This window comes from Aquarana catesbeiana, linkage group LG04 (assembly GCF_042186555.1).
Source record: "Aquarana catesbeiana isolate 2022-GZ linkage group LG04, ASM4218655v1, whole genome shotgun sequence".
NCBI lineage: Eukaryota > Metazoa > Chordata > Amphibia > Anura > Ranidae > Aquarana > Aquarana catesbeiana.
In genome coordinates, this window is record NC_133327.1 from 1,061,553 (window position 1) to 1,081,715 (window position 20,163).

Genomic DNA, 20,163 nt, shown 5'->3' on the forward strand with positions numbered 1-20,163 from the left:
GGGTGGTGAATTGGAATCCAGTTGGTTTTGCTCACTCAGTACCATGTGTAGGAGGGTGAACTTGGCGAACGTTGGGCTCTTCCGATCCTGGGTTACTATGTAACTATGGCAGACTAGTAATTGGATTTGAACATAAGCTGACCCCCCCCCCCCCCCCCCCCCGTTGTTGCATTGTAAAGGTCTATTGAAGAATTGGAGGTATACGGAGAAAGGGTGGGGGGGAATGGTAAAGAAAAATGGGCTAGATTTGTTTCCATGCACCGGTGGAAGCAGACACGAGATTGATGTCCTTCATTGCCGCTGTTATTGATCCAGCACTTTCCCCGCTCGGTATTTACGTCTCCTTCCGCCACCACTTCCATTAATTAGAACCTCGTTCCGCCGTCTAATTTCTTAATGAGCCTCCCAATGTCATTGCTCAGCAGTTTCCATTCCATGTGAAACAAGGGATCTGAAATCGGCAGGAAAATACATGTTGTGTCCCCTGAAAGGATGAGTGATGGAATGCGGCCAGAGGGGCCCCTGAAGTCACCCGACTGGCACCAAAATAACCTTATTTAGTTAATAGGAAATCTGGAAGAGCTGCTGGTTGGAGAGATGCCGAAATGTTACTATTGACTATTGAAGGATAACAACAACCCGGGGAAGAGAAGAGACGAAAAGAGAGGAAGAGAAGAGGAGAGGAGAGGGGAGGGGAAGGGAGGAGAGAAGAGACAAGAAGAGGGGAGGGGAAGGGAGGAGAGAAGAGACAAGAAGAGGGGAGGGGAAGGGAGGAGAGAAGAGACAAGAAGAGGGCAAGGGAGGAGATAAGAGAAGACTCAAGAAGAGAAGAGAAGGGAGGAGAGGGGAGAAGGGAGGAGAGAAGGGAGGGAGGAGAGAAGAGGAGAGAAGGGAGGAGAGGAGAGGAGAGAGAAGGGAAGAGAGAAGAGGAGAGAGAAGGGAGGAGAGAAGAGGAGAGAGAAGGGAGAAGAAAAGAGGGGAGAGAAGGGAGGAGAGAAGAGGGGAGAGAAGGGAGGAGAGGAGAGAAGGGAGGAGAGGACAGGAGAGAAGGGAGGAGAGAAGAAGAGAAGAGAAGAGAAGAGAAGAGAAGAGAAGAGAAGAGAATAGAAGAGAGTGGAGGAGAGGGGAGGGGAGGGGAAGGGAGGGGAAAAGAGAATAGAAGAGAAGAGAGTTAGGGTTTCACAAATTTCAAGGTGCACCACTAGGGATTCAATGAATTCCCCCCTTGAATCACACCCAGGCAGATTTGGTCATCCCTTCGAGAGGAGAGAAGGTAAGGGTAGATCAGAGGAAAGGAAAGAACGGGAAGGGGAAAGCAGAGAAAAGGAAAAAAGGAAAGTGATGGGGAAAGAAGAGAAAAGGGAAGAGGAGAGGAGAAAAGGGAAGAAAAAAGAAAAGAAAAGAGGGGAAGAGGAGAGAAGAGATGGAAGAAGAGAAGCGAAGAGTTGAGTTTGGGACAGATTTGGTCATCCTTTGAGAGGAGAGAAGGGAAGGGGAACTAGAAAAGAAAAAGAAAAGAGAAGGTAAGGGTAGATGAGAGGCAATTACAGAACGGGAAGGGGAGAGCAGAGGAAAGCAAAAAGGAAAAAGATGGGGGAAGAAGAGAAAAGGGGAGAGGAGGAAATAGAAAACAAAAAAAAAAAGAAGAGAAGAGATAAAAGTGGTTGTAAACCTCGAAAATGAAATATGAACAAAGCATATCCCGCTATAGTGTGTACTTGTCTCAGTCCAGAGAACTAAGTGTCATTTTTCTCTGCAGCTTCATTCCTCTGCTATCAGCATGAGTCGCTTCTGAGTTTGCCTGACACCAAGAGAAAAAAGGTGACAGGGGAGGGAGCTCCATCACACAGCCTGTGATTGACAACCTCAGCTCTGTTCCTGAAGTGGGTGTATGCCTTCCCTCTAATTAGGCCTCAGAGCTCTTCTCACTGAGCTCTGCAGAGTGTAATTTCATCTTCCCGCCCTCTGCTTTCTAAAACCTCAGACAAGCTGTATATATTCTGCACTTTGAATGGATGTAGAGAAGAGATGGCTACATATAAACAGGTACAACTTATGTAGGATGATTTTATTTTCTTCTCTGTGTATCACCTGAGGCCAGTCTCTTCAGTGGGTATATGTAAGGGTTTACAGCTACTTTAAAAAGCAGAGAGATTACTGTGCTTGGGGATCCTTAGACAGTGTCCCTGGGATCTAACCTCATAATAAAAATGGGAGGCTTTTCATTTCCAATCCTGGACAGCAGTCATATAAGACCATCCCAAACATAAAACTTTTCTATATTAAATCAAACATTTAGGAATTTGCACAAGCAGCACATCCTTCATTTCAAGAGACATTCGTTGAATCAGCCTGTGATTGGACAGTGAAAGGAGAAGCAGTAGAATGGTGAACCCATCTCTCTGCTCCTATCAGCACGTCCCTTGCACTGCCAAACTCTTGTTTGGCTCATTGTGCGGCTTCTCCCTCCCCTGCTCTGAGCTCTGCTGTAAAATAGTAGTCTGTCCTGGGTCACACAGCCGGTGAAGTCGTGTGACATTGATGAATAGACAGATGAGATGGCAGTGAAGTCGGTGAGACATTAGTGAAAACACAAATGAAATGGCGGTGAAGTCAATGAGACATTGGTAAAAACACAGGTGAGATGACGGTGAATTCAGTGTGACATTGGTGAATAGGCAGATGAGATGGCGGTGAAGTCAGTGAGACATTAGTGAAAAGACAAATGAAATGGCAGTGAAGTCAATGAGACATTGGTAAAAACACAGGCGAGATGACGGTGAAGTCAGTGTGACATTGGTGAATAGGCAGAGGAGATGGCGGTGAAGTCGGTGAGACGTTGGTCAATAGACATATGAGATGGCGGTGAAGTCAGTGAGAGGTTGGTCAATAGACATAGGAGATGGCGGTGAAGTCAGTGAGAGGTTGGTGAATAGGCATATGAGATGGCGGTGAAGTCGGTGAGACATTGGTGACGATACAAATGAGATGGCGATGAAGTCAGTGTGACATTGGTGAATAGACAGATGAAATGTCGATGAAGTCAGTTTGGTCAATAGACATATGAGATGGAGATGAAGTCAGTGAGAGGTTGGTGAATAGGCATATGAAATGGCGGTGAAGTCGGTGAGACATTGGTGACGATACAAATGAGATGGCGATGAAGTCAGTGTGACATTGGTGAATAGACACAAATGAGATGGCGGTGAAGTCGTGTGACATTGGTGAATAGACACAGATGAGATGGCGGTGAAGTCATGTGACATTGGTGAATAGACATATGAGATGGTGGTGAAGTCGGTAATACATTGGAGAAAAGACAAATGAAATGGTGGTGAAGTCAATGAGACATTGGTAAAAACACAGGTGAGATGACGATGAAGTCAGTGTGACATTGGTGAATAGACAAATGAGATGGCGGTGAAGTCAGTGAGAGGTTGATGAATAGGCATACGAGATGGCGGTGAAGCCGGTGAGACACTGGTGTTTAGGCAGATCATATGACGGTGAAGTCGGTGTGACATTGGTGAATAGACAGATGAGATGTCGATGAAGTCAGTGAGACTTTGGTCAATAGACATATGAGATGGAGATGAAGTCGGTGTGGCATTGGTGAATGGACAGATGAGATGGTGGTGAAGTCGGTGTGACATTGGTGAATAGACAGATGAGATGTCGATGAAGTCAGTGAGACTTTGGTCAATAGACATATGAGATGGAGATGAAGTCGGTGTGACATTGGTGAATAGACATATGAGATGGTGGTGAAGTCGGTGTGACATTGGTGAATAGACACAGATGAGATGGCGGTGAAGTCGGTGTGACATTGGTGAATAGACATATGAGATGGTGGTGAAGTCGGTGTGACATTGGTGAATAGACAAATGAGATGGTGGTGAAGTTGGTGAGACGTTGGTCAATAGACACATATGAGATGGCGGTGAAGTCATTGAGATGTTGGTGAATAAGCAGATCATATGGAGGTGAAGTCGGCGTGACATTGGTGAATAGACAGATGAGATGGATGTTAAGTCAGTGAGACATTGGTGAATAGACAGATGAAATGTCGATGAAGTCAGTTTGGTCAATAGACATATGAGATGGAGATGAAGTCGGTGTGGCATTGGTGAATGGACAGATGAGATGACAGTGAAGTCATTGAGATGTTAGTGAATATATAGATGAGATGGCGGTGAAGTCAGTGAGGCGGTGAATATATAGATGAGATGGCGATGAAGTCGGTGAGATGGTAAATATACAGATGAGATGGCGATGAAGTCAGTGAGGCGGTGAATATACAGATGAGATGGCAATGAATTTGGTGAAACAGTGAATAGACAGATGACTTGGCGGTGAAGTCGGTGGGACGTTGACGTTGGGTTGCGGCGAGGTAAAGAAAAGTGAAATTGTTGATAATTCAGAATTTGCTCGGCAGGCACTTTGAGAAATAAGAGCTCTGATTAGAGTGGGCGGCAGACAAATACAGCCAACAATTAGCTGGAATAAAAACCCGGCAGGACGCAGATGGAAAGAGCGAGGGAGTGTGGGAGGAAAGAAAACACAAAATAGGCGCCTGGGCTCCTGGCCCCGGCTTACAACCTGTGGGGGGCCTCTAGAACTATTCACAGCCAAGAACATCATCGGGGGGCTCCGGGGACACGCTGCACAAAACATCATACAGAAATATTGGAGCGCACGTGTGTCACAATCACATGTCTGCCGATGTGCGTCATCGAAGAGAACGATGAAGAATGGAAGATTTCCTTCTGTCTTCTTATCGTAAGTGTCACTTCACCGGAAAATCATATTTTAGTATAGGTGGAGCCTAGGTGGCTGAGTCTTCTGTGTGCTGAGATCTCCAATACTGAGATCTCCCTGACATAAAAGTCAGCACAGGGATGGTGGGAACCCCTCATAATGGACACAGCAGGTGTACAGACCCAGGAACTCAGCTTAGGGATGGTGGGAACCCTTCATAATAGGCACAGCAGGTGTACAGACCCAAGAACTCAGCTAAGGGATGGTGGGAACCCCTCATAATGGACACAGCAGGTGTACAGACCCAGGAACTCAGCACAGGGATGGTGGGAACCCCTCATAATGGGCATAACAGGTGTACAGACCTGGGAACTCAGCACAGGGATGGTGGGAACCCCTCATAATAGGCACAGCAGGTGTACAGACCCAAGAACTCAGCTAAGGGATGGTGGGAACCCCTCATAAGGAGCACAGCAGGTGTACAGACCCGGAAACTCAGCACAGGGATGGTGGAAACCCCTCATAATGGGCACAGCAGGTGTACAGACCCGGAAACTCAGCACAGGGATGGTGGAAACCCCTCATAATGGGCACAGCAGGTATAAAGACACAGGAACTCAGCACAGGGATGGTGGAAACCCCTTATATTAAGAACAGCCAGCATGCAGATCCGGGATCTCAATCCAGAGATCTCACCAGTAGATTCCCTGAGAGCCTGTCAGATGATTTAACATTGCAGTATCCACCACACTCTTCTACTGGGTGGATGCAGGTTACTCCACCTGGACCCACCACTGCTCCTTCCAAAACTCCATCCCCCCAGGAGCAGTTCCTGCATTGCTCCACCTTCTCCAGCATCTGCTGGGTCTCAGTCCTGAGTCAACCTTTCCCAGACCTACTGAGCCCAGAGTCTCACTCAACCTCCTCAGACCAGTCATCATCCACATCCTGGTCTCTTCTCCCCCCCACCCCACATCCCTGACTCTGCAAAGAGGACCCGTCACATCCTCACATCCATACAGGTGTCCCGTGTGGTCCCTTAAAATTGATGCAGCACCATGGCAATGAGTTAGCAGATCTGTTGCATTAGGTTATCATTTTTCTTTAATATGCTGACATCTAGTGGTGGCTTTAGGCAATTGGAACCTGTGTTCTAATGTGATTTGGTATCTCCAGCTGTCCTCCCCTCTGGTTTAATGCTAGCCCCAGCTAGATCCGCCTAATTTCTTCCATGTTTTTCACAGAAACAGGGTTTGGGAAAGTCATTGTCTTCCTACACTACAAAAAACAACCTCTGCACTGCAGTTATCTGAAAAAAATATTGTGTTAGATTCAACTTCTGTGTCTTATGGAAGAGCTGCCTGCAGTGGCGTCCCCAGCTTTCATATTTAGGGGAGGCACATGGGGGGACAGGGACAAAAGTAGGGGGGCAACTATAAAATGCAAATATATATATATCCTGGGGCCCTTTACTACGATCCCACAACGGCCCTTTCACATGTTCTGCAGTGAGCTCCCTTCCTACTGTATTGGGGTCCCCCAGGGTGGCAGAAAACAAGAGATATATGTCACCAGCATACCAAGAAAATATAAGGATCCAAAGCAGTGGGAGAACTATCAGGGTTCCAAAGGTTGTCTTGGCACCAGGCCCTGGTGTTCTGCCACTGTGGGGTTCCCCAGCCTCCTCTTGCTGTCCTGCCCCTGCTATTGACAGCGCTGGTCTGGCATCTCTTGGAATTTACAGGCTGCTTCTCCTGTCCTAAGGAGTTTTTTCAGTAACTGAGAGTCCTGGTGGAGTCCTTCCTGCAACTCGCTCTTCTCCCTGCCAATGAGGATGCAGGGGAAGGAGCAGATCGGGCGGCCGTGGTTGTGTGAGCGCTCGCATTATGCAGTGTCAGTGAGCAGAGGTAGGAGGAGGGATCACCCGCAGGAGCTGACTGGGGACGCTCTCCCTCTTAGACATTGCCTTTTTGTAAAAAAAAAAATTTTTTTAATTGGGGGGGGAGGGGGACGACATGGTGGGGCACAGCATAATGTTGGGGGGGTCAGGGCCCCCTCTGGCCCCCCCTAGGGACGCCTGTGGAAGGTGCCAAGTCAGCAGATGACCCATACTGTCCTGACAGACTGGGCCTAAGGTGGTCAGTGGCATTTGAAACAGAGCACTAGGATTTGAAGGGCCAGTGTAGCTTTTAACACAGGGCACATGTACTTTTTTTGCGGTATGTTATATGTTTTGTGTTAAGGGAACACATTCAAAATGAATGGACTACCAAAGAACCCTAATGTGCCTAAAATCACAACGGCCCTTTGTTTTTTGCAATAACATGCATGGCAATGCACTGTAATGCATTGCTGCGCGTTGCTGCATGTTACAAGGCAGGTGCGCTGGGGTGCTGTGAAAGGATCCTTTAAATGGATGCAAGCTGAAGCAGAAACTTCCATTAGGTTCTTTTATCTTGCAAAACAACAAGCAAACCATCATGAGCTAAAACTGCAGCCCAAGTCAGTGTTCCCCTCCCCTATCCTGGAGGAGCAATCATACATAATACAGCTTGAAACATGAACACATAAGAGAATGCAACACAATATATACTATATATATATATATACACACCCACTGATATGGAAACTCCAGAAATTGATACATTTTAAATAATAATCTGGTCTGACACACCTCAGCACCAGTTAACCCTTTCCTCCAATGAGGACACTAGTTCTCGTGACCCCGGGACAGGGATTTTCTCTCACTTCTTGTTGTGGCTATGAGACAGTAAGTCAAGGGAAATCTCCCCAATGGGAGAAAAAAAAAATGACGGGTTATAGCACCCCCTTACATTTCTTACATTTTCCAAAATTAAATAAATAAATAAAAAAAGTTTGGGCTTTACTGTAGTTTAACTGTGATCTTTGGTGCAAATGATGCAGGGAATTTCTAAAACGCGGGGGCCAGTAAAGGGTTAATAAGAGTGGCCCGGATGGTGAGATGTCACGTAGAGGAGGAGAAGAGGGGCCAGTAAAGGGTTAATAACAGAGGCCAGGATGGTGAGAAGTCATGTATAGGAGGAGAAGAGGGGCCAGTAAAGGGTTAATAACAGTGGCCCGGATGGTGAGAAGTCATATAGAGGAGGAGAAGAGGGTCCAGTAAAGGGTTAATAACAGTGGCCCGGATGGTGAGAAGTCATGTATAGGAGGAGTAGAGGGGGCAGTAAAGGGTTAATAACAGTGGCCAGGATGGTGAGAAGTCATGTAGAGGAGGAGAAGAGGGGCCAGTAAAGGGTTAATTACAGTGGCCCGGATGGTGAGATGTCACGTAGAGGAGGAGAAGAGGGGCCAGTAAAGGGTTAATTACAGTGGCCCGGATGGTGAGATGTCATGTAGAGGAGGAGAAGAGGGTCCAGTAAAGAGTTAATAACAGTGGCCGGGATGGTGAGATGTCATGTAGAGGAGGGGAGGAGGGGCCAGTAAAGGGTTAATAACAGTGGCCCGGATGGTGATACGTCATGTAGAGGGGGAGGAGGGGCCAGTAAAGGGTTAATAACAATGGCCGGGCTGGTGAGATGTCATGCATAGGGGGAGTAGAGGGGCCAGTAAAGGGTTAATAACATTGGACCAGATGGTGAGACGTCATGTAGAGGAGGAGAAGAGGGGCCAGTAAAGGGTTAATAACAGTGGCCTGGATGGTGAGAAGTCATGTATAGGATGAGTAGAGGGGCCAGTAAAGGGTTAATAACAGTGGCCCGGATGGTGAGAAGTCATGTATAGGAGGAGAAGAGGGGCCAGTAAAGAGTTAATAACATTGGACCAGATGGTGAGACGTCATGTAGAGGAGGAGAAGAGGGGCCAGTAAAGGGTTAATAACAGTGGCCCGGGTGGTGAGACGCCATGTAGAGGAGGGGGGGAGGGGCCAGTAAAGGGTTAATAACAATGGCCTGGATGGTGAGATGTCATGCATAGGGGGAGTAGAGGGGCCAGTAAAGGGTTAATAACAGTGGACCGGATGGTGAGAAGTCATGTATAGGAGGAGAAGAGGGGCCAGTAAAGAGTTAATAACATTGGACCAGATGGTGAGACGTCATGTAGAGGAGGAGAAGAGGGGCCAGTAAAGGGTTAATAACAGTGGCCCGGGTGGTGAGACGCCATGTAGAGGAGGGGGGGAGGGGCCAGTAAAGGGTTAATAACAATGGCCTGGATGGTGAGATGTCATGCATAGGGGGAGTAGAGGGGCCAGTAAAGGGTTAATAACAGTGGACCGGATGGTGAGATGTCATGCATAGGGGGAGTAGATGGGCCAGGAAAGGGTTAATAACAGTGGCCCGGATGGTGAGAAGTCATATAGAGGAGGAGAAGAGGGGCCAGTAAAGGGTTAATAACAGCGGCCGGGATGGCGAGACGTCATGTAGAGGAGGGGAGGACGGGCCAGTAAAGGGTTAATAACATTTGCAAGGCTGGTAAGTCACACAGTAGTGTGACTTAGGAGGAGAAGAGGGGCCAGTTGTAGAGGAGGAGAAGAGGGGCCAGTAAAGGGTTAATAAGAGTGGACGGGATGGTGAGACATCATGTAGAGGAGGAGAAGAGAGGCCAGTAAAGGGTTAATAACATTTGCAAGGCTGGTAAGTCACACAATAGTGGAAGAATGGTGGGGCTTGTAAAGGGTTAATATCTTGGATGAGGATCATATGCAGTGTGGAGGGCGTTGGGAGGCATTATGAGGCGTTGGGAGGCGTTGGCGGTAAATCCCGTCTGATGGGTTGATTATACACTGAAAGATACGAGAACTTCCTTCTAATTACAGAGGATCCTCCGCTCATTATCTGAGTGTCGGGGGTCTCAGATCTGTACGGAAACGCCGTATCGCATTGTGGTGATGGGTCTCAGAGTCTCTCTGTGACCCGGAAATCTGTATTTCTTCTCCTATTTATAAATTGCTCATTATCTCCACCGAGGTAACAATAATCCCATCTTCAGATCAATGTCACCAATCCATAAAGACTTCCTACAGCGAACTACAACTTCACCTTTAACCTGGTTCTATCTATTATATCTAATGCAAGAAGGTCCACCATTGTTCTTAGTCTGACAGGTCTTGTCTGGTAGATTTACATTGCAGGAGGTGCAATAAAGTACAATCACTTTGCAGCACTAATGATGATTATACATGGCTCCAGCCCCCATACCTATAGAATGATACGCCATGCACATTATTTATGCATTTATATTAGCTCCCAGTGGTCCCTCACTTAGCATAGTGCTATTGGTCTAATATTAACACTTTACTGCCAGTCAACCCGATGCAGAGGATGAGGTGGTGTATAGAGATGTGATGGGGTGTTGAGGGTGGGGGGAAGGTAGTCATTCTGGTTGGAGGATGATGGTTAGAAATGACGGCTGTATCTTGGCTGTTTACAGCTGGCACTGCCAGGAAGGAGGTCGGGTGTCACCAGATTTAACTTCTCCGCATTATGAGATCAGCTACTGGAATTATCTGCTGGCACCACCAGCTTTTCAGCAATTGCATCAGAGAGCATCTCTTTGTATAGAAACACTGCAGACGTGTCCTCTAGAATTCACTCCAGGGGCCTGAAAAAGTTCAGAGAACCACCAGATACTCACCGTATACAGAAGAGGCAGATATCGCTGTGCGTCACTCCTAAGGGAAGTTTAGAGCCCTCTATAAACCCCAGAAAGAGTTCAGAGTTCCCAGGAAGGAGCTCAGACCCCACCAAAAAAAAAAAAAAACCTCCAAAAAGAACTCAGGAAGGAGCTCCCCAAAAGTAGCTCAGAGTCCCTACAGACACAGCACCCCAGAAGGAGATCAGAGCTTCCCAGGAAATAGAACCCCAGAAGAAGCTCAGAGTTACCCATAGAAGAAGCACCCCAGAAGCAGCTCAGCATTCCCAGGAAGTAGAACCACAGAAGATGCACAGGGTTCCCCATAGAAGGAACACTGCATAAGGAGTTCAGAGTTTCCCATAGAAGGAGCACCCCAGAATGAGCTCAAAGTCCTCCAGGAAGTAGAACCCCAGAATAAGCTCAGAGTTCCCCATAAAAGGAACACTCCAGGAGGTGCTCAGAATTCCCCAGGAAGTAGAACTGCAGAAGAAGCTCGGAGTTCCTCATAGATGGAGCACTCCAGAAGGAGCTCAGAGTTCCCCAAAGAAGTAACACTCCAGAAGGAGCTCAGAGTTCCCCATAGAAGACCACTCCAGAAGGAGCTCAGAGTTCCCCAGGAAGTAGAACCTCAAAGGAAGTTCAGAGTTACCCATAGAAGGAGCACCCCAGAAGGAACTTAGAATTCCCAGGAAGTAGTACCCCAGAAGAAGCTCAGAGGTCCCCACAGAAGGAACACTGCAGAAGGAGCTCAGAGTTCAGGAAGTAGAACCCCAGAAGAAGCTCACAGTTCCTAGGAATTAGTACCCCAGAAGAAGCTCAGAATTCCCCAGCAAGTAGCAACCCAAAGGAAGCTCATAGTCCACCAGAAAAAAAACTTCTGCCAGAAAAAGCTCAGGGTCCCCCAGGAAGGAGCCCCTCAAAAAGGAGCTCAGAGTCTCCATAGAAAGAGCACTCCAGAAATATCTCAGCGTTCCCCAGGAAGTAGAACCCCTAAATGAGATCAAAGTTCCATAAGAAGTTACCCCCCAAAAGGAGCTCAGAGTCCACTAGGAAAAAACCCCAGAAAGATCACAGAGTTCCCAAGAAAGGGAAGAAAAAATTCTGCCGGAAAAAGCTCAGTATCCCCCAGGAAGGAGCCCCTCAAACGGGAGCTCAGAGCCCCCATAGAAAATGCACCCCAGAAAGAGCTCAGAGTTGCCCAGGAAGTAGAATCCTAGAAGGAGCTCAGCGTTCCCTAGGAAGTAGACTCCACCAGGAAAAATCCCCCTTAAAGAGCTCAGGGTACCGCAGGAAGGATCACCTTAAAAAGAGATTAGAGTCCCCCAGGAAAGAGCCCCCCAAAACCCTTGAAACGGCAGAGACAAATATTAATTTGAGTTTAGTTGGGGGATAATGACTGACCACCAAGTCAAGAGGTCCACTCAGTAAAATGGGTCCACCATGAGAAAACATGCAGAAAAACGTCCTCAAATATACTGGAGAAAAAGGCTGAGAGATGGAAAACAATACAGTGTTGTATACAATGATGGTATATAAAGAATAATATGCTCATAAAACCCTAGTCTTTTAGAGTCATACAGCTTGGTATGCAAACTAGGCAGGCAAAGTATAGAATGTAACCTCCTGGGAGCCAGCGTCCTTCTGCTGTTCTAAACTATTAAAGAATCCTTTGCAGGTGGAGTGACCCTTAACATCAGTGCGCCAGCAGCCGCCAATTCACATAACTACCCATACTCCTCTCTGTTAGTGCTGAATTATGGAGTCTCTTAATGCTTCCTGCAAATGTAATTAAGTCATTCACAGCATTCGGCACGCAACTCACATGAACTGGATACTCATTGCTAGCCAATCCTCTCCACAGTGTCTGTATTGTGGACTGCAGAGATAAAATAGATTCAGACACAGGGGTGGCAGGAATTTTGTGAATGAACCTCAAGGCACAAATCCCGCCTTTATCTGCAAGAGCGGCTGATGAAAGCACACAACATCAAAGAACAGCAGGTCCAGTATATAGATGTCCAGTAGAGGATAGGCCCAATATACAGATAGCTAATGGAAACCAGGTCCAGTATATGGACATCCAATAGAGACCAGGCCCAGTATATACAGTGAAGGGAAAAAAGGATTTGCTGATTTTCTACGTTTGCCCATTGACCAAGAAATGATCAGTCTATGATTTTAATGGTAGGTTTTTTTTAACAGTGAGAGACAGAATAACAAAAATATCCAGAAAAACACATTTCAAACAAGTTATAAATTCATTTGTATTTGAATGCATGAAATAAGTATTTGATACCTTTGCAAAACATGACTTGGTACTTGGTGGCAAAAGTCTTGTTGGTGGTCACAGAGGTCAGACATTTCTTGTAGTTGGCCACCAGGTTTGCACACATCTCAGGAGGAATTTTATTTTATTTTTTTATATAATCTTTATTTAAGACAAGTCAACATGTCATATCGAACATTTCCAGTAGAACAAAACCAAAAGCTTAAAAGGACATGTATAAAATGTGAAGTACAAGTAATAAACAAGGGAATAAAAAGGAGGAACAACGATTGTATAACAGAGTAACACTAGGGCTTTTCGAATTGGGGGTAGCCCCTATGGTACCATCACCAACTTGTGTATATATATATATATATATAAAAGAAAAAAAGTCTTGACAAGAAAGCCTAGTAGCTAGAGCTAGGATAGCCCGGCCAGCCTAAATGTCAAGGGTGGGGTGCAAAAATTGCCTCCAACTAACCCCCCTTCCCACCCCCAGCACCTCAGGAGGGATTTTGTCCCACTCCTCTTTGCAAATCCTCTCCAAGTCATTAAGGTTTTGAGGCTGATGTTTGGTAACTCGAACCTTCAACTCCCTCCACATATTATTCTATGGGAATGAGGTCTGGATACTGGCTAGGCCACTCCTGGACCTTAATGTGCTTCTTATTGAGCCACTCCTTTGTCCCCTTGGCTGTGTGTTTTGGGTCATTGTCATGCTGGAAAACCCATCCACAACCGATTTTCAAGGCTGAGGGAAGGAGATTCTCACCCAAGATTTGATGGTACATGTTCCCGTTCATCGTCCCTTTGATGCGGTGAAGTTGTCCTGTCCCCTTAGCAGAAAAACACCCCCAAATCATAATGTTTCCACCTTCATGTTTGAGGGTGAGGATGGTGTTTTTGGGGTCATAGGCAACATTACTCCCCCTCCAAGCACGGCGAGCTGAGTTGATGCCAAAGAGCTTGATTTTGGTCTCATCTGACCACAACACTTTCACTCAGTTCTCCACTGAATTATTCAGATGTTCATTAGCAAACTTCAGACGGGCCTGTACATGTGCTTTCTTGAGCAGGGGGACTCTGCATGCACAAAACAATTGTTTCTTGGGGTCATAGGCAACATTACTCCCCCTCCAAGCACGGCGAGCTGAGTTGATGCCAAAGAGCTTGATTTTGGTCTCATCTGACCACAACACTTTCACTCAGTTCTCCACTGAATTATTCAGATGTTCATTAGCAAACTTCAGACGGGCCTGTACATGTGCTTTCTTGAGCAGGGGGACTCTGCATGCACAAAACAATTGTTTCTTGGTGAGTATGGTCCCAGCTGCCTTGAGATCTTTTTTTTTTTAAATATTTTTTTTTTAGTTTTGTGTGGAAAGAAAATAAAAGAAGGAGAAAAAAAAAAGAAGAAAATTACTGAATAAAGCCTCTGGGCATACCCCGGCTTAACCACTTGCTTACTAGGCACTTAAACCCCCCTCCTATCCAGACCAATTTTCAGCTTTCAGTGCTCTCACACTTTGAATGACAATTACTCAGTCATGCAACACTGTACCCAAATTATTTTTTTGTCCTTTTTTTCATACAAATAGAGCTTTATTTTGGTGGTATTCTATCACCTCTGGGTTTTTTATTTTTTGCGCTATAAATGAAAAAAGACCGAAAATTTTGAAAAAAACGAATTTTTCCTAATTTCTGTGATAAAATTTTGCAAATTCGTAATTTTTCTTCATAAATTTTGGCCACAATTTATACTGCTACATATCTTTGGTAAAAATAACCAAAAATTTGTGGAAATTATTTGGTCTGTGTGAAAGTTTTAGAGTCTACAAGCTATGGTGCAAATCATAAAAAAATTATCACATCTGATGTACTGAGGCCTATCTCATTTCCTGAGACCCTAACAAGCCAGGAAAGTACAAATGCCCCCCAAATAACCCCTTTTTGGAAAGTAGACATTTCAATGTATTTAGTTAGAGGCATCGTGAGTTATTTGAAGTATTTTTTTCCCACAATTCTTTGCAAAATTGAGATTTTTGTTTTTTCCCCACAAAATTGTCATTGTAATAGCTTATTTCTCTCACATGGCATGTGTATAACACCCCAACGTATAATCTATGAAGCCTAAGGAGTCTTTTGAATGGTTAATTTTTTCCAGAAGTTTTTGGAAAATGTGGAAAAAAATGAAAACGCATTTTTTTTTACACAAAGTTGTCCGTTTATAAGATATTTCCAACACATAGTATTTAGATAGCAAAAATGACACCCCAAAATACATTCTGCTACTCCTCCTGAGTATTAAGATACCACATGTGTGGGACTCTTTCACTGCCTGGCCACATACAGAGGCCCAACATGCATGGAGCACCATCAGGTGTTCTAGGAGCATAAATTACACATCACATTTCTCAACCACCTATTACAATTTTGTAGCCCCTGGAGCACCAGGACAATGGAAACACCCACAAAATGACCCCATTTTGGAAAGCTAACACCCCAACGTATAATCTATGAGGCATAATGAGTCTTTTGAACGGTTCATTTTTTTCCAGAAGTTTTTGAAAAATGTGGAAAAAAAATGAAAACGCATTTTTTTTACACAAAGTTGTCGGTTTATAAGATATTTCCAACACATAGCATTTGGATAGCAAAAATGACACCCCAAAATACATTCTGCTACTCCTCCTGAGTATGGCGATACCACATGTGTGAGACTTCTACACAGCCTGGCCACATACAGAGATCCAACATGCAAGGAACACCGTCAGGTGTTCCAGGGACACATAGCATGCACATACCAAGAATTACACCCCAAAATACATTATGCTGAGCAAAGTGTAAACAAAAAAGATTACCTGTGGTTGTAGTAGCGCAGTTGTACACAGGAGGATAGAACTGGTCCAGGCAGCAGGCAGGGACTTGGTCAGCAGCGGCGAACACAATTGTCCAGGCAGCAGGCAGGGTTACTGTCCATATAAAGTCCAGGGTCAGTGCAGGCAGAGATATTGTCCGCAGTGCCAAAAATATTGGTCCTGGTAGTAGGCAGGTCCATGTGGTGTGGCCAGTGCGACAGGCAGAGGCATGACGGCAGTAAGTCCTACAGGCAGAAGTAGGGCCTCATTCAGGATAGAATGGGGACAGGGGTAGAGGCTTCTCCCACCCAAATCTCTTTGAAGCCTCCGAGTCTCCAGACCCTAATCTAGGATTGAGAAAACAAAAAAAATTGTTTTCTTCATCCAGAAAAACAATTCAAGAGCCCCTCACATATGTGAGACCCCTGTGTTGAATCCCACTAGTCCAGTATCAGGGTACAAGATCAGTCCAAGAGACAGGCAAATATCATAGTCAAACAGTCTAAGGTCAGTTCCAGATCAGGCAGATGTATGTACAGAATCGTTAGGCAGAAGCATGGTCGAATAACAGTCCAGGGTCAGTTCCAGATCAGGCAGAGGTATGTGCAGAATCGTTAGGCAGAAGCATGGTCGAATAACAGTCCAGGGTCAGTTCCAGATCAGGCAGAGGTATGTACATAATCGTTAGGCAGAAGCGTGGTCAAATAACAAGCCAGGGTCAGTTACAGAGGAGACAGTGGCATAAGGGGTGTGAGGGTAAATTGCAGGAACGGAGACTTACGTTTACCATACTTCACTAATAATTTAGCGAAGTATGGTACTGACGAAAACATTCACCTACGCAGAGGCCTGGTTCAGAAGGACATTGTGCACAATAATAAGATGTGTCTCTTCTGAATCCTGCTCTGGTACACACCTTACATTTTTTTTTGCCGTCGTTGGCCTGTTGGTTTGGGAGGGATCTTATCGGGAAAGTGGCGTTCGGAGAGTCGACTTAGAACATCTGATCGGATATTTTCTGGGGGGCCGTTCGGGAATGTAAGGGCAGTGAAAACTTCCTCCTGGTAGCCAAGGAAGCGTTTGGGGTTTTGGGTGGAGTCACGATAAATGACATATGAATTGTAGATGGCCAAATGAAAAAAATAAATTGCGACTTTCTTATACCAATGGTATGTCCGTCTTGTAGCAAGGTACGGTTCCAGCATCTGGTCATTCAAGTCGACTCCCCCCATAAACAAATTATAATCAAAGATGCATTTAGGTTTCTGTATGGGGCCATTTCTTCTGGGGATTTCCATGAAGGTATCATCGTGGATTGAAGACACCATATACACATCTCTTTTGTCTCTCCACTTCACTGCCAAAATCTCGTTGTTACGTAGACTCGCCGTTTCTCCTTTTCTCAATTTTTTATTGACCAGACTTTGAGGAAAGCCCTTCCGGTTCTTTTTAATGGTGCCACATGCAGGCGTCTTCTTCCGATGCAGGTTGTGGAACAGGGGCAGAGATGTGTAGAAGTTATCTACGTACAGGTGGTAGCCTTTCTCCAGTAGGGGGTATGTGAGGTCCCAAACAATTTTCTCGCTTGATCCCAAGTAGTCTGGGCAATTAGGGGGTTGCAGCCGGGTGTCCTTCCCTTCGTACACTTTGAAGGCATACAAGTAACCTGTGACTCGGTCACATAATTTGTATACCTTCACCCCATAGCGGGCCCTTTTACTGGGAATATATTGCTTTATTTTAAGCCTGCCACTAAACTTAACAAGGGACTCATCCACACATATGTTTTTGTCTGGGGTAAACAGCAGGGGGAATAGTGCAGAAAAATAATTTAAAAGTGGCCGAATTTTGAAAAGTCTGTCATAGTTTGGGTCATTTCGGGGAGCACACTGGGTATTGTCGTTGAAATGAAGAAACCTCAATATCATGAGGTATCTGTTTCTGGGCATTACCTTGGAGTATACTGGCACTGTACTGATGGTGCACTGTACTGATGGTGCACTGTACTGATGGGGCACTGTAATGATGGGGCACTGTAATGATGGGCACTGTAATGATGGGCACTGTGGGCACTGTAGGCACAGTAAAATGCACAGGTACACTCACAGATCGCTGACAGATCTCTCTCTCCTCACACGCTGTCTCTGTGTGAGGAGAGAGAGCCGGCAATGAGAGATGATCTCAATTGTTTACATTTCAGATCATCTCTCATTGGAGGCAGCGATCGCGCTGTAAACGGCCGCTGTGATTGGCCGTTTACAGCGATCTGTGATTGGCTGTGTCCAAGGGACATGGCCAACACAGAATTTCCCCGTTGCGCGCTCGTGAGCGCGCACGGGGAGCGAGGAAAGGGGAGGCCGTCATATGACGGCCTCCCGGGAATTGACATCCACGCTGAAGCCGTCATTCGGCTGCGGCCGGATGTCAGGTGGTTAAAAAATACACAATATAACAATCCTATAAATTTTAATATATCTAATGTAACAGCTACAACTTAAACTACTCGTGCTATCAATTTGAAGGAATATTAGGAAGGATAATGGGCCATGTACTGTAGGTGACCACCTCAGGGAGAGGTGCTTAGGCTGGGAGAAACGCACCTAGGCGTATCATCACTGGCACCACTGAGTTGATCAACGATTTCCATGAATTCAAGGTGGGTACCTCTGGTTATTTCCACTTTATGAGTAAAGCCTTCCTAGCATAAAATAATAGGAGTCTTATTAGGGTTCTGGTTGCTCGGCGGCGGGCCAGGGGGCCGACCAAACCCAGCAAGCAGATCGACACCTTCAGGGGAACATGGATCATGAGCAGAGTTTCTATGAATTTTGTGGACTGAGGGTAATAAGGCCTTGTAAATGGTAGAGGTGGGTTTGAGCAGAGGGACTTCCCCCAATGTGGACTCAAGGTTGGACGGTAGCAGAAGCACTGGGGTGGATCCAAATTGGGTAGTGAAGGCGTGGCGAATTTGAAGAAATCTAAAGAATTGTCGATTAGTAATCCCAAATTTCTCCTTAAAGGTATCAAAGGAATGCAGGGAGCCACTAGTACAGATATGTTCCAGTTTTTTGATACCTCTGGTAGCCCAGAACCCTGGGTCCAGGACAGACTGAAACTCTGACAAATGTGGGTTAAGCCACAGGGGGGTGTCCGGAGATCTAGTGTGAGGGTCTCCTTGTAGTTTACATACCACTAGTTGCCAAGCCCTGATCACCGCCTTCATGAAGAGTGTGAGAGGAGAGGGGGCCCTAACACCTATATGTAGAGCATTTCTCAGTGTCTGGTATGAACCGAGGTGCGTGGCCTCACGCTTTGCAGCTATAACAGCTTCAACTCTTCTGGGAAGGCTGTTCACAAGGTTTAGGAGTATGTCTATGGGAATGTTTGACCATTCTTCCGGAAGCGCATTTGTGAGGTCAGGAACTGATTTTGGGCGAGAAGGCCTGGCTCGCAGTTTCCGCTCCACAATTTGGGAGCACTGGTGCAGGAAAGACACAAACAGCAACCAGGACATGGAAGTGCCACGTGGTGAAGATATGGAACAGGGCCAGCAGAAGTTGGCCAGTGGGTTACCGAATCAGCACCAAGTGTGAGGTCAAAGGACAGGTTGAGAACAGAAATAGTCTGTCATCAGTAAAGTACAGAAACAGGAGCAGGGTCAGGAGAACAGGCTATGTTCAATAGCAACAAGGCTGAGGTCCAGACTGAAAAAAGTGGAGCATGCAGAAGCAGGTTAGTAATTGGGGAAAGCTGGGTGAATAATGGGGGACAAGGAAAAATTCTGATGAGTTAACCTCCATGGGATTGGTTCACAAACAGTTTCAGGAATCTTTCTTGAAGTTTGTGACCTTTCCGGTGAACTCCATTCAAGACTACGAGGTTCACTTGGGTATTGAGTCCTTCAGGATATTGGCTCTTGTGACTCGCTGACAAAGGGCAAAGGCTATGCGCTTTATTATAAGTTGTTCCATATTTCTGGTGGTGAAATCCTCCAGGCAAAAGTTGGCACCTCTTGAACTTTTCAAATCTCTGGGATTCCCCTTGGTAACTGCAAACATTAACCTCCATCCTACAGGAGATCAGCAAACAGTTTGCAGGTCACAGATTATTACTGGAGCTCATTCACCACTAAACTCAGACAAAACTGAGCTTAATTTCTTGTTTGGTGGCAACCACCAGCTTCAGTCATAAGGGACAATTCATGGTCCATGCTTAATAAATGCACCCATCGTGGAGCCTGCGTGCATGGCCGCTAGCACATGTACATACTGGCGCCCTTGAGCTTCCAATTAAATGGATCTGAATATGCATATAAAGGGTAATGCCGCGTACACACGGTCGGACTTTTCAGCTACAAAAGTCCGACAGCCTGTCCGACAGACTTTCGACGGACTTTCGACGGACTTGCGGCGGACTTGCGGCGGACTTTCTAACGAACAGACTTGCCTACACACGATCACACAAAAGTCCGTCGAATTCTTACGTGATGACGTACACCGGACTAAAATAAGGAAGTTGATAGCCAGTAGCCAATAGCTGCCCTAGCGTGGGTTTTTGTCCGTCAGACTAGCATACAGACGAGCGGATTTTTCGACCGGACTCGAGTCCGTCGGAAAGATTTGAAGCATGTTTCAAATCTAAAGTCCGTCGGATTTGAGGCTGAAAAAGTCA

At 45.9% G+C, this 20,163-nt stretch overlaps 1 protein-coding gene across 1 annotated transcript in view; it reads left to right on the top strand.

Annotated features, from left to right (window-relative positions):
* Positions 1-4,656: 4,656 nt before the first annotated feature.
* FNDC4 (fibronectin type III domain containing 4) overlaps positions 4,657-20,163 on the top strand; it is an 89,794-nt gene continuing 74,287 nt past the window's right edge. The window contains exon 1 of the mRNA XM_073624711.1: positions 4,657-4,779. The gene's annotated coding sequence lies outside the window, so the exon portion shown is untranslated. The remainder of the gene's footprint in view (positions 4,780-20,163) is intronic.